At 39.9% G+C, this 19,426-nt stretch overlaps 1 protein-coding gene across 1 annotated transcript in view; it reads right to left on the bottom strand.

Annotated features, from left to right (window-relative positions):
- Positions 1 to 19,426, bottom strand: part of Hs6st3 (heparan sulfate 6-O-sulfotransferase 3) — a 714,453-nt gene that overhangs the window by 7,270 nt on the left and 687,757 nt on the right. The window lies entirely within an intron of this gene.

Raw genomic sequence — 19,426 nt, 5'->3', positions numbered from 1 at the left:
ACCCTGTCACTTGAAGTGCTCAAGAAGAGGCTGGATGTCCAATTGTCAGAAAAGACACCGCAGAAGAACAGAACACATGAGTCCTCAGAGCTCTTTTCTGTTTCTGAAACCCTACATTTCCCATTGCCTTTCCACAGTTTGATCCCAAGTCAGTCCCAGCCCAGGCCTTGCCTCATTTCTAGAGGCTTGCACTAGAAATACAAGGCCAATCATATTAACCCAGAGTTTTCCTGGGGACACAGGTGTAGCTCTCATAATTCTCTTGGAAGAACCCAGGAACCCCTGTACAATGCCTTGTATGCTGCCATGTGGTCAGAAAGTGATCTGCCATGCCCTGAGGGGAAGGACTATTATGCAGTGTGGCCCCAAGCTTGGCACCCAGACAAAGAAGACAGTCACATGAACTTAATCTATCTTAGAATGTGCTCTTTGAAGAAGCTTGACAATAAAGTAAGCAGACATTTTGACCTGATACATGCACACATATGATAGGTGATATATAGATGGTGATAGATGACAGATTACATGATAGATAAATAAATAGATAGATACATAGACAGATGTGATAGATACAAGACAGATGACAGATGCATAATGGATGCATAGATGTTATAAATAGGTGATTGGTAGATGATATCTAGTTGCATGACAGAAAACTAGATGTGACAGATATATGGTAGATAAATAGGTGATAAATAAATTACAGATAGATGATATATAAATGGATGATAGATAGATGGAAATAGGTGGTAGATACGTAGGTAGTAAATAATCTGTTGAGTAATGACTTAGTGGCCACTGCATCATGTATATTTTGCCAATCTCTGAAATCAAGGAGATTTCAGAGATTGGCAAAGTAAAATATTGTTTATTTAGAGATAAATGGCAAAGTATAACTTATTTCAAATAAAGGCTATACCTTTGAAAACTGGAAAAAATAGGAGAGGTTGGGAAATCACTCTGCCTCTCCTGTGTTATCACAGTATTCTTCTCCACCTCTTGCTGCAGATGGAGGCCATCGCATCAGGGCAAACTCTAAGATATGGTAAGATGCTCTGTTACAAACTCAAAAGAAAAATGCCTTTGTTCGGGGGAATTCTACCATTGCTTGTGAAATGGTGAAGAGAGAAGACAAAAACTAAGTTACATTTTATGTGTGTAAGAGCTCAGTGCCAAAGAAGATCATGGAAAGATATCAAATAGCAAGCCAAACCAATGGAAAATAGGAAACTAGCAATTCCCAAGAAAGAGAGCCCAGACATGCTTGGTAAGTATGTAAGGAAAGGACAAAGTATGGGAGGCTGATGTTCAACTAACAGAAAATCTTACTTGCTCTCCTAGACCACTTATGCAATCTATTTTTCAAGATTGGGGACAAAATTTTCTTAGTTTTGTCTTGCATTTGTAATGACAATTTATTTTTATTAAAATAAACTTACTTAAGTGCCTGGATGCCTTTTTTTTTTCATAGACTAACACTCAAGGTGTGCAGAGGTCAGTGTACACTAATTCTTCTTGTTTTTGTTTAGTATTTAACAAACTAAGAATTTGAGAAGACAAGAGATAGATTATACTTGTTATCAAGTTACAGAACTTGGATTTAACCAGGTCTGCCTCACTTCGAGAGAACTCTTCCTCTGTCATCACATCATGACAAGAAACACTTCTCCTGGAAGAACCATGTAACCCTGTGCCTGTTCTACTTGGCCAAGGTGAATGAGACGGAAAATCTTTACATACTCAGTTACAACAATGAAAAATAGTTTGAAGATGAGTTGTTTTATTCTGATTTTTAGAAATATTTGATGAAGAATTATCTTTTAAACTATATCTTTTTCTATATTCTGCTATTTTCAGTGCAGAACCTCACCAGTAGCTAAACCAAATGGTTTTAGAATGTGCTAAAGAAACTTCAGAGAATGTAGCATGAATTCTGAGTCTTAACTTGTCCGTTTAATTCCAGAGGGAGAATTTCTTAAAATTGTCATGGGTACTGCAGCCCAAACCCTTGCATTGCTCATCACCATTTTCCATAACACTGTCGTCTTTTCACATAATGGAAAGATAATACAACATTGGAAGAATGTGTCCTAAAAGGTCAGCAAGGAATCAGAAGGTATATAACATGGCTTCCAGGCTCAGGAGGAGCCATTGCTGATCCCATGTAGCCCACAGTGGACATAGATGAGTACTGCTGAGTGTTAGATGACCCTGCTTTGTACTTAATGGGGGACTGCTTCACATTTCACTTCCACAGCAGAGACCGATCTTTTTTCCACAAACAATTTCATAATAAATATTATGAATACAGTAATGATAAAAGTGTAACTCTGGGGATTATGTTTGTCAAACACACCAGGGCAGTAGAATTTAAATTAGAAAGGTGTTCAACTGAGCCAAATTAGACCACAAGTGGAATATTATTAGCTTTCCTGTTAATTATATCAAGTAGAAGACATACAGAAGTATTTCAACAACAGCAAAATCCGGTGACAGTAAGATCTAGGTTCTATTATATGTCTCAAATTTCATACATCCAGATTTTAAAAACGACAGAGTTGAGGGTGTATGGAGGTAAGAATCCCAAGGTTAGTCATATCAAGACCCAAGTTAATCTGCAGAATCAAGTGCTTTAATCTTACTTGGGAATACCAGGCATAGAATGTCTGGTAACTTTGTTTCACCAGATATCAAGTGACTACATGATCTTAAAGTAAATTTAAAATGATCTTGGATTCAAACTCAACTATTTAACTTCACATTGCATTTAATTTTGCCTAGTGATGTTTATATAAGTCTCAGGTATCTCTGAGGTTTACTAGCCAAAGGAGTCAACTTGTAAATAAACTTAAATCTGACACCAAGACCTAAATCTACAATGCAGTTACTGCACCTACGGGTCAGGGACCACGGGGGAAGAAGGGGCAGAAAGATTGCAAGAACCAGAGGAATAGAAAGTTTGTTGTGAGAACATGTCTACTCTAGAAATGTTAGAAAAGTTACATTCATGAAGTCTCACCAACAGGATGTCTAAACATGGCCTGAAGGAGGAAGACACTGATAGACAGATTAACTTGGAATGGGGAGTGTTCACAAGCTCTCATCCAAAGCCCTAGATAAAAGGAATGCTGAAAGCAACAGACCTCCCTAAGGAGGAACATGTCAATTGATTATCCAATACTAAATCAGCCCTGAAAACATAAATATATGTAACATTACATGGTACTGTGTTATTGTTTGTTTTTGCTCTTTGGGAGGGGCCCTGCTACCCAGTTTCCAAATAAGTCACACATGGAGGTTTATTCTTAATTATAAATGTCTGGCCTTACCTTGGCTTGTTGCTAGCCAGCTTTTTAAACTTTAAATCATCCCATCTAGCTTTTGCCTTTGGCCCTTTATCTTTCTTGATTTCTTTTTACCTTTCATTATTTCTCACTCCATTGCTGGTTGTGTAGCCGGGTGGCTGGTCCCTGATGCCCTCCTCTTTCTCTTGCTCCTCCTTCTTCTTTCTCTCAGATTTCTCCTTCTATTTATCCTCTCTGCCTGCCAGCCCTGCCTATCCTTTCTCCTGCCTTGCTATTGGCCATTTAGTTCTTTATTGGACCATCAGGTGTTTTAGACAGGCAAAGTAACACAGCTTCACAGAGTTAAACAAATGCAACATAAGCAAAAATTACACACTTTAAAATAATATCCCACAACAGGACTGACCATATTGTATTATATAGTTAGGTGCACACACACACACACACACACACACACACACACACACACACACACATTTACACAGACTACACACACACCAATGATGAAATAAAAGGAACCATGAATTTGGAAGAGACCAAGGTAGGTACATAGGAGAGTTTAAAGGGAGAAAGGAGAGGGGAAATTATGTAATTATGTTATAATAAAATGATTTTTAGAAGTACAGGGAAAGGAGCTAGAAGAACATTGGCAATGATAAGTACCAAGTTGTCCATCTTGTGGCTTTGGATGCCAGTAGCTGGCAGAATTTGAGAAGTGGTACAGTCAGACATCACATGTTTACTTTACCTTTTTCTGTCCTATAATACAGCCAAAATACCAAATCAGGAAAATTGTGAAAGTAACATACAGAATTGAAGGACATCCAACTAATGAAGATAAACATGAAATTAAAATTAAGTTATTTTTTAATTATTACTAATTTTTCTCTTCTTTGATATGCTCCCCCTCCAATACAAAGCTTAGTGGAGCTTTAGTGAAGCGATGCCTATGTCTGGGCCACAGAAACATCCTATTTTGCCTGCTGATAGAGCAAAGCTCTGCAGTAATTGTCTGCTCCTGCTGGAGTTTTGATCAGGAATGTTTTCCTCCCTCCAATACCCATGTGGCCACAGCCCAGTTCTCATCACAAGGTTACTGGAAGATGATGGAGAAAAAGTTAAGCTCTGTCTATCTTTCTATCTATCTATCTTTCTATCTATCTATCTATCTATCTATCTATCTATCTATCTATCTATCTATCTATCTATCATCATCAACAACATCCTCTCTCTCTCTCTCTCTCTCTCTCTCTCTCTCTCTCTCTCTCTCTCTCTCTCTCTCTGGCAATAAATTACTAATTCATTTTCCTCCTAACCAGACTTTCACAAATAACCCACCAAACATTATTTGAACCTTCTCTCCCTCACATAAGCACTGTGGCTAGGCACTGGGGAATCGCTGGGATTACAGATGTTGTTTCCATAGAGACTTTAGGCACCCAGTGATTTTGATAAAGTGAGAGAAATGCTGGAATTAAGAGACAAATCTGCCAATCTCCTTGAACCAGAACAGTCCCTAAGACACACAACTTTATTTGTCTTGGCAACAGCCTCCTCTCACAGATCTCCACTTGACTGAAACTTGGGTGAATTCACTTAAGAAAGCCAAAAGTAAAGTGAAATCTTTAGAATTGCCATGCTTTGGCCCCAGGACAGTAATGACAAATTCATGTGTGCACAGAAAAATCAGGAAATGGATGCTGTTGTCAGTTCAGTAATTATTTTACTTGATCATAAGCATATGGTTCGGCATGGTTTGTTGAGGTTCCAGGGCAACAGAACACATACTTTTCAATGGTTCTCCTATTAAATAATTCTAAATATGACACAAGGGAGTCACTTCCTCCTTTCACATTGAAAACGTTTGCTCTTCCCTTTGCTCAAGTCGGGGCTCGTACCTCTTCCCTTGACTTCACTGCCTATATAATTTCTTGGCATTACATCATCATCTCTCATGCATAAATAAGTCTTGGTCATCTCTAAGACTTCAAGTGCCTTTCTGAATAATATGCGTTGTACCTTATGTCTCACAGCAGCTGAAGGCAGTGTCCAGCTCACAGGAGATGTTCAATAATTGATTGTTGGACAAAATACATGGACAACTGCATGAAATGCATGTATTTGAGTAACTAAGGTCACTGTTGCCTTTAATAACTATGCCTTTCTTTTTTTCTCACATAAAAAATATTTTCATTATTGTTAAAGGCACAGATGTGTAAAGTGAGCAAAATGATGTAGATTTGATTTTGTTAGTTGATGATGCAGAAGACAGTTAATACAGACAAAAGGCAAATTGTTGACTATTTCTCATACAACAGTTAATTAGTAACAACTTAATTTATTTTAATTAGTATTCAAATTAATGATTTTCTTCTCAACTGCTTCAAGACACTGTATTTTACATACCAGTTTATTGTATAATTTGTTCCTTCTTCAAATAGTCAGTGATTCAATTAATACATGCATATCAACAGTTTGCTGTGTACAAGGAACATTTCTAAAAAATGTGGAGAATTTTTTTTTAAAAAATGCCCTCAAGTATTGGTGACTTAGCTGTGCTGGGGTGGAAAATGATATTAATTGGCAAGTTATAGAATTAAGGAGTAGACAAAAATACTTCAGAATATTCTCTGAACCTTGGAGATCACTAAAGTAGCTTGGCCAGGCCCTGGGGATCATGGTGTAGATTGATAAATGGGATAAGAAGGGACAGTAGAGAGTAGAAGCTTGTCCAGAGTACTGAAACCAAAATGTTTCAGGCTCTGAATAACACTGCTAACTATTAAAATTGTGAAAGCATTGGCTTCATAAGATTCATTTAGCAATAGTATCAAAAATGGATTACAGTGGATCGAGACAGAGAGAAACAGTCTGTGGCCACAGACTAGCAGAGAAAAACTCCTGAGGGTGTGGTGAGGAGGGATTCAGGACAGACTCAGGAATTCTGATTTTGTTGCCCACATCTATACTGCTCACTTTCTCTAGCTATATCTCTTTTCTCTTTCCTTCTGTTTAACATTTCTCTTTCACTACTGTGATAGAAGCAGCACTAACAGGACACAGTGGTAGAATAAGGAGTGTAAGATACTTCAATCACTTTGCTGGGGGTGATTAAAAAACATTCACTTTTATAAGGCCATGACTTGACAATTCAATAAGAGCACAAGGCAACGAATTTACAAAATGCTACGCTCTCAAAATTTAATGAATATGTTCCTCCCATCACTAGCTTAACTCATATAAAATCTAACAACAAGATTAGTATCCATGGTATTATACTTCCATAAAACCACATAAGTGGGAACTCCTCTACTGAGACATCTTTGCTACCAAAAGGATTTTGCTCTTTGTCTCCCCAGCCAAGTTTAAGCCCTTCTACCCACTACCATTAATTGTAGAAACCAATGGATGTGTTCTAGTCTGCACAGGAGTCATTATAACCTGAGAAAACCTGGCCTTGCCTTCCTTTCCTTGAACCTGAAATACATGACTAAATGGATTGGTCAGTGCTTATGGAATGAATAAACATATAACATTTATAAATATATACTATTCCATTGATTCCTTGATTGTGTAAAATATATAGGAAATAAGAAATTTCTCCCAATTTCTCTTGTTCCACAGATTTGGACATGAGTTTTCTTTGTGTAATCAAGTTCCTTCCAAGCTTGGTGTCACCTGAACACCCTCAGCTGTGGTAAAGGACGGACTCAGGAGATTGAGAAGGAGATTGTTGGTCCTCAACTGTGGGATGGGCGTGGTGATGTGTCCATTCTCAGCATGAGCTGATAAATGCCTTCCAAGAAGTGGATCTTAGCCCTTTCCACTCTGCTATATGCTAGAATCATTTTCCATATACTCAGAATTAATGTTCCTCTCTTTAGTGTCACGTGTATGGTGGGATGCCTATTCTTCATGATCTCTGTAGAGTATGATCCCCACAGTACTGTATCTTCCAGGAGGATGTTCGGCAGTGAGTGCTTCATAGTCTGCCCTTTGACACAGTGATGAATGGGCCCTTTATGCAAGCCTTGAAAACAAATTAAGGAATATGAGAATGATGTTCTAAACACATGGGAATTAGAAAGCATGATTGCAAAGTATCATAATAAAGAACTTTAGGAGGCTGACAATGACATGTGCCATAGTGGTTGGTTCCAATGATGCCCAGCACTTCAAGAGAGAATAGAGACACAGTGTTTTGTTATCTTGCCTTGTACAGCAGCCATGCATTGGGCCCAATGACAGCCACCACACTGCTGTCACCTCCTCCCTCAGTGTGACTTACAAAGCAGCCAGACCCCTGGTGAAGGTATTTTTATTATACTGAAGGGTCTCCACTCTGTTGACCTACTAAGTGAGGCATGCAAGGGGGGCCCAAAGAGCTTCCCTCCAGAGGACGAAACCCAGCATTCACACTTTCCCTATGGGTCAACCATGTCTTTAAAAAATTGTTTTTCCCAGTAAGAAGTGCTATAGATAGTCATTATATACAAATGACATGGAACATGTGAGAGAGGAAAAGTGAAATTTAAAATGATCTGTAATTACTTAATTCCCATAAACCACCTCAACACCACTTTTAAAAGTTCTGAGATCATTTAACCTTTTTCAACTTCATTTATATAGGATAAATTGTCTATTTACTATTCTTTTATGATATACAACATTCTTCTATAAAACCGTAATATTTGAGTTATGCATAGTCTATAATACATGGGACCAATCTCTCCACTTTGCATAACTAAGCAGTACAAGTATTATTAACAAGAGTGTGATAAAAAGCACAAGCCATAAATAACTGTGCACACAACGAATTACAGGAATAGAATTTCCCAGTCAAGGGTATTGCTCCTGTTACATTGTCAAAATACTTGAATGAAGTTACCACCAGTGTTTTTGATGGCAGGTTAGGATGAGAGGGATAGTTCCATGAGGCTGACATTCTTGAGTTCCAATGTACATGGCCACCCAAAGTTAAATGGGAGTTGAGACTAGGCTCTGCCCACTCCCTACTGGACATATAGCCTATTGGAAACATAAGCCTTCCAGGGACATTCCAGGACAGTCAGGTGGGGCTTCATGACATGTTGGTATGACAATATTTTTCCTCCAAAAAGATTTATTCTTCACATAATGAGCAGCTGGGATATCAAATTAGAGACTCAACACGTGTGGGCTCTGGTCCCACTCGCCAGGGTTGCTGCAACATTGATGCTGGCATCTGGATCACAAGGACTTGAGTCTCCCACCCTTTGTGTTCCATGCTGGTCCCCAGAGAATCAGTCACTGGAGATGCAGCCTGCTAACTTTAATTATGGGAAGCCAAGGATGCTAAACTAACCAAACAAAAGTAGGAAATAAGAGGCTCCAGGACCATAGAGGTCATTTCATTCACCAACCCCTACTTCCCTTGAGTAAGAGGATGCATTTATCAGTACGGTGAATTTTAAATCCTGTCACGTCAGCTCCTTATATTGACAGTGAACCTACGAGCCTCAGACTCACTAAAATGCCATGATTTTCTGGTGCTTGTCACATTTGCTTTCACCATACCCCAAGTGGCTGCCGCAAGCATAAATTTCAGGGAATGCATGTTCCAGGGGCTTGTTTTTGCTATCTTGCCAAGCACAGATCCTCCCAGTACACTTTCAGATGTGCGGAGGAGGGTCCTGCCCTCATGCATTATTCACAGACTTCTGTGATTACGCGGTCCAGAGGCGCCCTGCTTTGCACTGCGTCCCTGGGATTTGGGCATGAGGACTTCTCAAGGCGTTCAGCAAAGCTGTGGTTTATGCATGCTGGTATCCACCTGGAGCCTTGGAGCCGCCCTGGAGTGAGATAAGGCTCCATTCAGTCTCTCTAGCAGCTCTAATCCCAGCCGGGCAAAGCTGAACAGCAGATAGTACACTCCGATTGTGTTATCAGGCCTAAAGTGTTCCGCCAAGTGCTCTTCTTAGCTAATTTCTCAGGCGCTGCTTTTAGGGAATGTGAGAATTACACACGGTGGGAACGATGAGGTGTCTATTTTGTGATTCGTTAGCGCTGGCCAATTTGGAAAGGAAAAGACGTGAATCAGGGTATTTAAGAGCCAGGCACGTGTTCCAATATTTAGATCAGCATTTGACAGCTTTGATGCAGATTTTCCTAAAACATCACAGGATTAAAAAAAGAAAGAAAGAAAGAAAGAAAGAAATCATCTCTGTCTAGATTTTTGCCATGTTCTTACATAAAGACTTCTATTTTAGGATTTTTCTACATTCTGCTACCAGGACTGTGTGATCACTGTAGCATGCTAAGCAAAATTACTGAGCCACCTCCACCAGATCCCTTCCCCTTCTCTCCCTTCAAAGCAAGCACCCTGGAGGACATTCCCAGACAGTGACTAGTGGGGAAGCTGATTAGAAATGTGCAAAGTTCTTGTGAAATGAAAACCAGTACTAGCAGCAATAGTTCTTAGCATTTATTGAGTGGGCACTGTGTCCAACTATGGACCAATTTAGTCATCACAACAACCCCTGTGTTTCACAGATTTTCAGATGGCGTTAGTGATTCTACACAGTGCGGTAGGTTTTGACAGGCTCTTCCATCATCTTGTCAAAGGCTGCCATGGAGATGTGGTTTGTGACTCAATAGCTCAGTGGTCCAGGCTCTGTTGAACTCAAAGCTCTGGAAAGATCTCAGGGGCAGGATTTGTGGCTAGACAGCAGAAGACAGCAGCAGACAGCAGTTGGGCAGCACAGAGCAAGGACAGAGGGGACAAAGAGCAGACAGGTAAAGGGCTTCTGTCTTACAGGCTCACATGGCTCCAGGGAGTCCTCTAGACCCCTCCAGCCTTGCAGACTTTATTGGAATGATTTCCCAGTTCAGTGCTCCCCATACCATGGTCTCACAGACTTACACTGGCAGACAGGACCCTGGAGACTACAGAGAATGACTGTAATTGTGTCAGTTTTTAATCTTCCCAAGGAATCTAAGACCCAAAGCTTCAGTAATATAACAGTAATGGACACTTGGAAACGGCTGTGCAAGGGAATTTGGGTAGCAGCAAAGTTCCTGCAGAGTCACGGTTTTCTTTGTGACTTAATGTAACTATTCTCCCTCCTCTACCTTCCCCTCTCCTCCTCTCCCTTCCCCTCCCTCCCTCCCTCATCCCACCTCAAAATGTTGCAAAGATTCAGAACAGCATTTTATGGTGCTGGCTGGATCCTTAAGTTGGCTATTGCAGATCCTTTATTTGGGAAGAAAAAAATTCAAAGAAAACATGTCAGATTCACCTCATTTGGACAAAGTGTGAGCATGTCCTTTATGAATGTTGGAAAATTCATTTGAGATGCAGTGAGAAGAAAACAGGTTTCAACACAGAAAGATCTGGGTTCCCATCAGACCCACTTGCTTCCGGTGTGACCTAGTTAAAGTGGTGTGATCCCTTAGAGCCCATGTTACTCCATCTTATTTACTGAACTAACTAAATTATAAATGATTCCCACAAAGGACTGAGGGGGGTGTTCAACTAAACAAAGAATCACAAAGGCCTGGTAGTAACACGTAGGAGATTAGCATTTGCACATTCTACATTTAAGGTCCGCCCTTTCTCCAAGCCTATCAGAGCCACGTAAGCTGTTCAAACAGGGAAACTGTAAATATTGAACAAGTTATGTTAATGACTCTTAAGTCTAGAGTGCCTTTTTATTTGTATAATATTTTTCGTTTTCAAAACACTTTGCTCATGCATTATTTCGTTTTATCCTCTGTATGAGAGGATGTCAAAGACAGCCAAGGACACATTCTTACTCCAGATGTACACAAGATTAAGCTGACTGGAGAAATGAAAGGATTTTCTTTCCTAAGATTAAAAACCAAGGAGTAGTGGTGATAGAACTTCCCCTTCCTCCTTCATTCCCTACACCGACTTACTGTTTGTTTAAACCTATTTGCTGATCTTGCTGTTCATGAGAGCTTCTCCACTAGGTCACAGGGGAGTAATAGACATGGGGCAGACACTACAGACACAGTCTGAGCCAAGGACGCTTGAGGTCATTTGTGACTACTCCGCTTCCTTCTGTTTGCTCCAAAAGATTCAAGGAAAACTAGATATTAACACCGTGTTCTGATACATTCTTTGGATAAATATATTTAAAACTAAGAGAAAACAACAACTTATGGAAATGAGCTACAACTACCAAAATATGGATGTTCCTCCTGGTATTTTAAAAGATTGTGGTAGAATCATTCTGAAATAGTTTTACTTTTTTTTTTCTTTCTGAGACAGAGTTTCTCTGTGTAGCCCTGCTATCCTGGAACTCACTATGTAGACCAGGTTAGCCTTAAACTCACAGAATTCTGCCTGCCTTTGTCTCCTGAGTGCTGGGATTAAAGGCCTGTGCCAGCACCACCCAGCAGTTAGAGTTGCATTCTTAAAAAGACAGTGCTATGGATTTTGAGCTGGAGATGTGTGCAATGCCTGGTGATCTCTCTTCTCTAGATGCAAACAGCCATCAACGTTGATGAAGTCATTGACAGTAACAAATGAGACATGGCAATTCTGTTATTTCCTTTTTGATTCATTGTAATAATTCTATAAGGAGGAACTCTCCCTTACCAACTCCTTGATATCTGGAGGTGTAGGTAAACAGTAAAGATGGATGTTTGATTCATTTTGTATCTTGGTTTCCCAAATAGTGGGTTGTTTTCCTATTTCTTCCAAACAGGGCTTTTTGTTGTTACTGTTGACTTTAAAATTTTTTATAACATTATAAACTCAAGGATTGAAACATTTTTAAATACACTGTAGCCAGCATCCTCATCAATGTTAAGAACATGCAACATTTGGTCATTGGAAGCTTATTCAAAATGGGTCCTGAATCCTTCTGATAAAACCCTGTTTTATGCAATGGAGCTTCTTAGATGTGCTTGTATATTGAAAGAGTTCCATCTAAAAGAAGACAGAGAAAGAACAGAGCATGAAAAGTGCTTCAGTTTCCAAAGAAGGAAGCAACGTGTGCTCAGCATCTCATCTTGGCCAGCATCACCTGTGTACCATAGTCTCCTCCATCATGTTCTTCCAGGTGGGAGGACTGCTGTTTATGCTAATTGCACCTGTGCATAGTAGGCAGATGGAATAGGCACAACCTTTAGCTTTCATATGTTTTCTTTAGGCCCAGAACATCAGGGGGTTTCTCTCTTGTTTTCCCCTTTCCTGTTAGTCTTCAGTCACCATCTGACATCTGTCCCTGCTAGAACCCACAGGCAGGGGGAGTAATTCATTTGTGACTAAATGCCAGTGTCATTCCACAAACTAATCTAGGAGAAACCAAATTATGCTGGAAGTAATGTGGAGCTCTAATCAGGTTCTCTCCAAAATCCACTTACTCACGATAATTAGCATGAGTTCCTTCCAGAAGCCCAGCGTGCCACATGGCCACTCAATGGGAGCCTTTCAGCCGCAGTGGGCTCTGGAGCACTGCTGTAATTTTGTCTAATTAATAAAGCAACGACAGAAATCTAAAACAATATATGCATAGTCATTTTAAATCTCCCTGCAAAAATTCAGTTCGTACTGTTTCCTCTGCCTTGGGTGTTCCTTTCATTAACTCAAGTGTGGAGCACAGTGACCTTAAATTGCAAATATTTTTCTTCAGGCATGACTGATACATCAGAGAAGCAAAAGCTTTCAACATTTGTTTCTTTAGGATTTTAACAAACTCAGATGAGAACACTCATCTGCCCCTCTTCTCTTCGATGTGCAAATCAGAGAAAATAATCTTTAAGATTTTTCAAGATAAATGTAGTTTGAGGCTGCAAGAGGTGACTTGTGCATTTGTGTGATCAATAAATGGATTAAAATAGGGAGGGGCATCCTCTTAAACACAATAACATCCTGCAAGCCCCTGACTTGCAGTATCCTAAAGATGTTCCTGCTTTTTGATGATTTCTCTTTGTGATGATCAGGAAAAAAATATCATCAATCCCTGTGTGTGTGTGTGCGTGGGCAGAGGTCAACACTGGATATATTACTCACTTGTTCCCACAGTGTCTCTCACTGAACCTTGGCTTACCAGTTTGTCTAGAGAAGCCAGCAAAGTAGCTCCAAGGATCTGCCTGTCTCTCCCTGACACCCCTCCCCTCAGCACTGATATCACAGACATGTACCACTACATCCAGCTGGGGATTTGAACTCAGGTGCTTGTTCTGCAGACACTTACTGATTTAGTCATATTTCCAGTGCCACCAATCCTTTTTAAATTGGCATCTAACACCTGCTATCATCATATGGAGATGATGTGTATCATTGTGATGCTCAACTGGATTTAAAAAAAAAATCAAAGCTAGTAGTCAAATGTAACCATCACCATTAGGAAAACAGTTAAAAGCTTTGTGTTCGTTTCGTATTCAGGTAGATGACAGCCACAAGAGGGCTCTAGAATCTTCTTAAACACAAGATGAGTCTTGAGAGCTGTTTTTCTAGTAATTAATTCCCTCAAATCAATATTACCTATTAATGTACATTACAGAGACAAGCTATAGACTTCTGACACTTTACACTCAAGTTAAGGGGAGAATTTCATATAGATATTCAAGGAGCCCACAGGGATTGTAAGTCAAAACCGAAATTAGTTGCACCTGTGATTTCCTGTGTCTGCTCTAGCATAAAAAATCCCAACACTGCAAATTTCATCAAAGGTTAAAACTGCATTTGAAGCGCTGTGTACGTAATGGAACACAATGACCTCCAGTGGATTTTAAAGGCTATCCACTTCCTCTGCCACACCATGCACCCCCAAACAGGCATGGAGGGCGACACAGCAGTTAAAATGCAATGACCCTCTCAGGAGTGGTGGGAATTTGCAAGCCATTAGTTGTAGATGGTTTGGCGCCTGCTGAGAGCCTGATGGTGTGGATGGTGTTTGCAGTCTGCACTGGAAGAGAGGCTTCTAACACTAGACAGTGTCAGTCCTCTGCTCAGACCACAAGACTGGGAAGACTCCAGCACTGCACTTGGGTGGAGTTGTGGTAAATAAGGACAGACAGGATGAAAGAATAGCACCTATCATCCCTACACAGGAAATATTGAGAAATGTCCCAAAATGCCTTTTTAAAGAGCAATTTAAATTCTTTTTAGCGCAAACTCAGAAAATCTCTCTATGCATTAACCTTAAATGGCTTTTTGGTGACTCTGTCTTCTCCAGTGAAATGGTAACATTGTCCCCCAAAAAAGGTCAACTTGGGTAACAGTTCTATTCCTGTGGGGACAGGGGAGCGACTGCAGCTTTGGGATCCAGTGCATTTCTTTCCAGGTATCTTGCTCTCCTGGAACACATCATCAGCCAGTTCAGGGAGCTGGAGACTACCTGCTGGGGCAGCTTGGGTTTCTCTTGATTAGTGATAGATAGGATCTCCATATATCCTCTCTCATTTTCCTTTGTTCCTTGAGAGTAGGAATCACCACTTAGAGCAATCTCTGGTCAGGCAGGCCAGCGTTCCCAAGTCCTCAAGGTGTGTTCCATGCAGCAGAGCTCTCTCGCATAAAACCATTTATTGTTTGGTAAACATCTCCAGTGCTAAATGAACTTAATCTTAATGAAACCACATTTTAGATTTTTTAGCTAACACTTGTGAAAGTCAATGGTTCTCCAAGTTCAGTCACCAGCTGAATACCTCACTCTGCTCTTTAATTCGCACCAGTCTCTTCAGATGAGAAAAGCTGCCTCCCACATTTTCAGGAACATGCCAGTCATGACTCTGAAGCTGCGGGACTTGAGTGTCCACTCTGACTCTTAATCACGGTGTATGCCACTTCTGTACTTTCCCATATCTACCCAGGATATATTTTTCATTCAAGTATCAATTCTAATTGCCCCCCATCGCCTCTCTTGTTAGAGGACTTCAGTGATGATTTGGGGATTTAGACTAGCCTGTGGCTTATGGGTATGCATGAGAAAGAATGGGGTAGCCCAGTAAGGGAAAAAGTTCCTGTCCAGCAGGTAGAACCCAGTAAGGGAAAGGCTCACACCCAGAAGGTAGAACCACAGATTTTGCTTCTGAAAGAGGCACCTCTAGTGAAGTTCAAGTTATTTCTTTGAAATATATTTTGATCTTAAAATAAATTAAACTAACCCATCATTGATCTACCAGTGAGAGGTATTGTGGGTTAGGTTGGGTAAATTCTTCACTCTGTAGACAATGCTAATGTCCAGCTAGTATCTGTAAATGAAATGTTAGCTGGAAATATAAGTTCTGCAGGTAGTCAAGTGAAATGAGTGAATTAGAGTGGACCTTAATGTAATAATATGGGAATCCTTAGAAAATGAAATTTTGGATAAAGACAGGAAGGCATAGAGAAGATGACAAACAAGTATACGAAGGAGTTAATTCAGAGATCTACATGTCAAGAAATTCCTGACGTGCCCAGCTTCTACAGAAGCTCGGAAAAGATCCCCCCTCATAGCCCTCATAGGAACCAACCTTACAATTATCTTAATTTTGGACTTCTAGAGTTGTGAACTATGAGAGAATAAATATCTGCTTCTTTTTTTTTTTTTTTTTTGGTTTTTCGAGACAGGGTTTCTCTGTGTAGCTTTGCGCCTTTCCTGGGACTCACTTGGTAGTCCAGGCTGGCCTCGAACTCACAGAGATCCACCTGGCTCTGCCTCCCGAGTGCTGGGATTAAAGGCGTGCCCACCGCCCAGCCTATCTGCTTCTTAAGCCAGTCAGTTTGTAATATTTTTGTTATAGCAGTCTTGAGAATATAATACCAAGATATTTATTGGAGAAATCCATGATAGAAGTAATCTACCCTGACTATCAACATTAATGAGCCTACTTTTATCTGTGAATACAAACATATTCATCATGAGTTATTAAATATCTTAGTTCAATTAACAAACAGACAAGTTATCTGGAAGAAATAGGTGATTTAATATATTAGAGAGAGTTTAGAGACGTTACTGCAGCTGTTAAAGAGAAAGGGAGCATGGGAGACAGAAGAGTGGTTAGAAATTGGTTTGCATTCATATCTACAAGTGCACAATAGGCCTAGAGAACAATCAATAGATAAGATAAATGTGAAGGTTCAGACAACCTACTAGATACAAAGGGAAGAAGACACAGAAAATAAATAATTTAATTTAAGAGACATTGAGTCTATAGATCAAAACTAATTTTGAATAAAATTCCCCAAAAAGAGAAATATGAAACAAAAAGGAAAAATAATGAATGCAATTATACAATATTTCCTAAGCCTGAAACAATGTGTTCAAGTTGAAAATGCCTAAAGAACTTAAAAATGTAAATAAAATTTTAGAACCCCAAAGGGAAAAAAAAATGAAGATAGAAAATCTTCCAGAAAAGATACTAGTAACAAGAAATAAAATTCAGATTGTCCATAATTTTCTTGTAAGACTCCTAGAGGCTAGAAATAATGTATCCATATCTCTAAACTTTCAAGGGGAAATGATTTTAGACATTGAATTCTATGAATGGCCAGGTTATTGACTAAAGCACACAGGTAAAATTTATATATGTATATATATATGTATATAAATATATAATATATATGTATGTACATATGTATATATAATATATGTATACACACACACCCATATACATATATATATACACACACACACACACACACACACACAAAGAATGTTTACCACCTCTACACTCCCTATAGGAAAAAAATTATTTGAGATTTGACAAAAATAGAGGAATCCATTTAATGGTGGAATCAAAGACCCCTGAATTAAACTAGGATGCACAGAAATGCTTAGAATGAGGATGACCCGGACATCTTTAAGAAAAATATGTCTGAGTGGAAAAACAAATATGAAAATCCACAGATTGAATTGTTGTGGGATGTTCTGTACGTTAAATGTGTTGCTCTGATTGGTTAATAAATAAAACACTGATTGGCCAGTAGCCAGGCAGGAAGTATAGGTGGGACAAGGAGAGAGGAGAATTCTGGGAAGTAGAAGGTTGAGGCAGAGAGACACTGCCAGCCGCTGCCATGACAAGCGAGATGTAAAGTACCGGTAAGCCACGAGCCACGTGGCAACTTATAGATTAATAGAAATGGGTTGATTTAACATATAAGAACAGTTAGCAAGAAGCCTGCCATGGCCATACAGTTTGTAAGCAATATAAGTCTCTGTGTTTACTTGGTTGGGTCTGAGGTGAGAGAGATTTGTCGTGACTTCGGGCCATGCAGGAAATCTCCAGCTACATTGAATATTTTAGACAATAATGAAAGGGGCAAAAAACCCTGTCTCTTCAAATGATTAAAAACAAAGACAATGAACAACTCTAAGAAAAATGAAAGGCTAAAGGGGAAAGTTACAGCTAGGTATCAACCAAAAGACAACATTATTGAAGTCCTAAGTTGGCATAAGAAAATACAACCATTTGACTTTTACATGGCATGAAGGAATCCCTGCACACTCTCTAAGGAATCCCTGCACACTCCCTAAGGAATCCCTGCACACTTCCTAAAGAATCAGTGCACACTTCCTAAGGAATTCCTGCACACTCCTTAAGAAATCAGTTCAGCCGGGCGGTGGTGGTGCACGCCTTTAATCCCAGCACTCGGGAGGCAGAGCCAGGTGGATCTCTGTGAGTTCGAGGCCAGCCTGGACTACCAAGTGAGTCCCAGGAAAGGCGCAAAGCTACACAGAGAAACCCTGTCTCGAAAAACCAAAAAAAAAAAAAAAAAAAAAAGAAATCAGTTCACTCCCTGAAGGGAGTCCAGTCATTCTGCTTGTTAAGTAACTCGCTTGCTGTTAATATACAGTTATGCTTGCTGTATATTTGCTTTTTGCCTTTTCTGTAAAAAACCATCTCAATGAATGAGCTTAGAACTTTAAGTTACCTTGAAGGCCCTGGGTAAAGCCTGAAAGCCTCTCAGAGTGAAGGTCAGATCTAAATACACAGGGCACACAGTGAGCTGAGCACACTGGGTGGGCGGCACTGACTGTCTCAGAATTGCTCATTGCTGGAGAAAGAAATAAAGCTTTTACTCATCAAATGAAAAATACTTATTTGGTCCATTTGCCCATATTCTATTGCAAAGACGTTAGTGGCCGGGTGGGTAGACCAACCGGGTCTTTACAGAGAGTGGCATGTTGATGCCTTCTAATACCCTCAAGTTACTCTGAATTGTATTTTGTAGGACTGGTTGTCCTGGGGTTGGACTTAGAGTCCATATCAAACTCCTTTTCTGGCTTCTCAAATTTCCTTCCTATTTTTGGGTTTCTTCTTTTTTTTTTTTGTCAAATGCTAAGATAGCTGTGGGGTTGGCCAACCTGCATTTAAGCTACTATCTTTCTGGGAGTAAATTGCAAAATTGATCTTGATACCTAACTGCCTCAGAAGCAAGGGCTTTAAATATAGTTCCCCTGCCAGACTAGAAAAAAAGTAGCAAAGAGGCAGAACTGATCTCCTGGGGAGTAGGTTCAGAGAAGAGCATCAGAAAGATGTAGGCTGTGACCACCTGAGCTTCCAGCACCTTTAATGACAGAAAACTCACAACTCTAAGCCAGGTTCCCTAAGGTTCTGTTGTACAAGAATCATCCAGTGTATAGAACTTTTTAGAAAAATCCTAAGACATTTATCAAAGATATGTCCTTACTGTCCAAGATTGAAACCTAAGAAGTGCATGTGTGTGTGTGTGTGTGTGTACATGAGAGCATGCACAAGGACATGCGTGTGCGTTATATGTTTTTGCTGCCATTTTAATACAAAGTTAACCATTTATATCCAAAAAAAAGAAAGGACACTATAATTGTTAGAAAACTTTATAATGTGTAGTATTTCCCCATAGCTGGGGCCACAGATATCTCCATGCTTGGAGAATAAAATAAAAGAATGGGCAAGCCGATAATTGTCGGCAGGCAATCTAGCCTCCTGTGCAGATTACCATTGTCCTGAGCACTAGTGAGGAGGAACACTGTTGACAGGCTCTTGCAGAGCCATCTTTAGACTTCCTTGCAGGAAAATATTTGTAGTGACTTGAAATGAAGGGAAATCCTGGGTTCATAGCAGCTTTGGGAAGGGTGTGTGCTGCATCTCATGCATCCCTGATGCACTGCTTTAGCTTTCTCACCCAGTCCCGCCTAGGAAACTCG

The sequence above is a fragment of the Peromyscus maniculatus genome, chromosome 9 (assembly GCF_049852395.1).
Source record: "Peromyscus maniculatus bairdii isolate BWxNUB_F1_BW_parent chromosome 9, HU_Pman_BW_mat_3.1, whole genome shotgun sequence".
Taxonomy (NCBI): Eukaryota; Metazoa; Chordata; class Mammalia; order Rodentia; family Cricetidae; genus Peromyscus; species Peromyscus maniculatus.
Note: the sequence above shows the minus strand (reverse complement) of the source record. Positions and strands in the feature narration are given on the sequence as shown.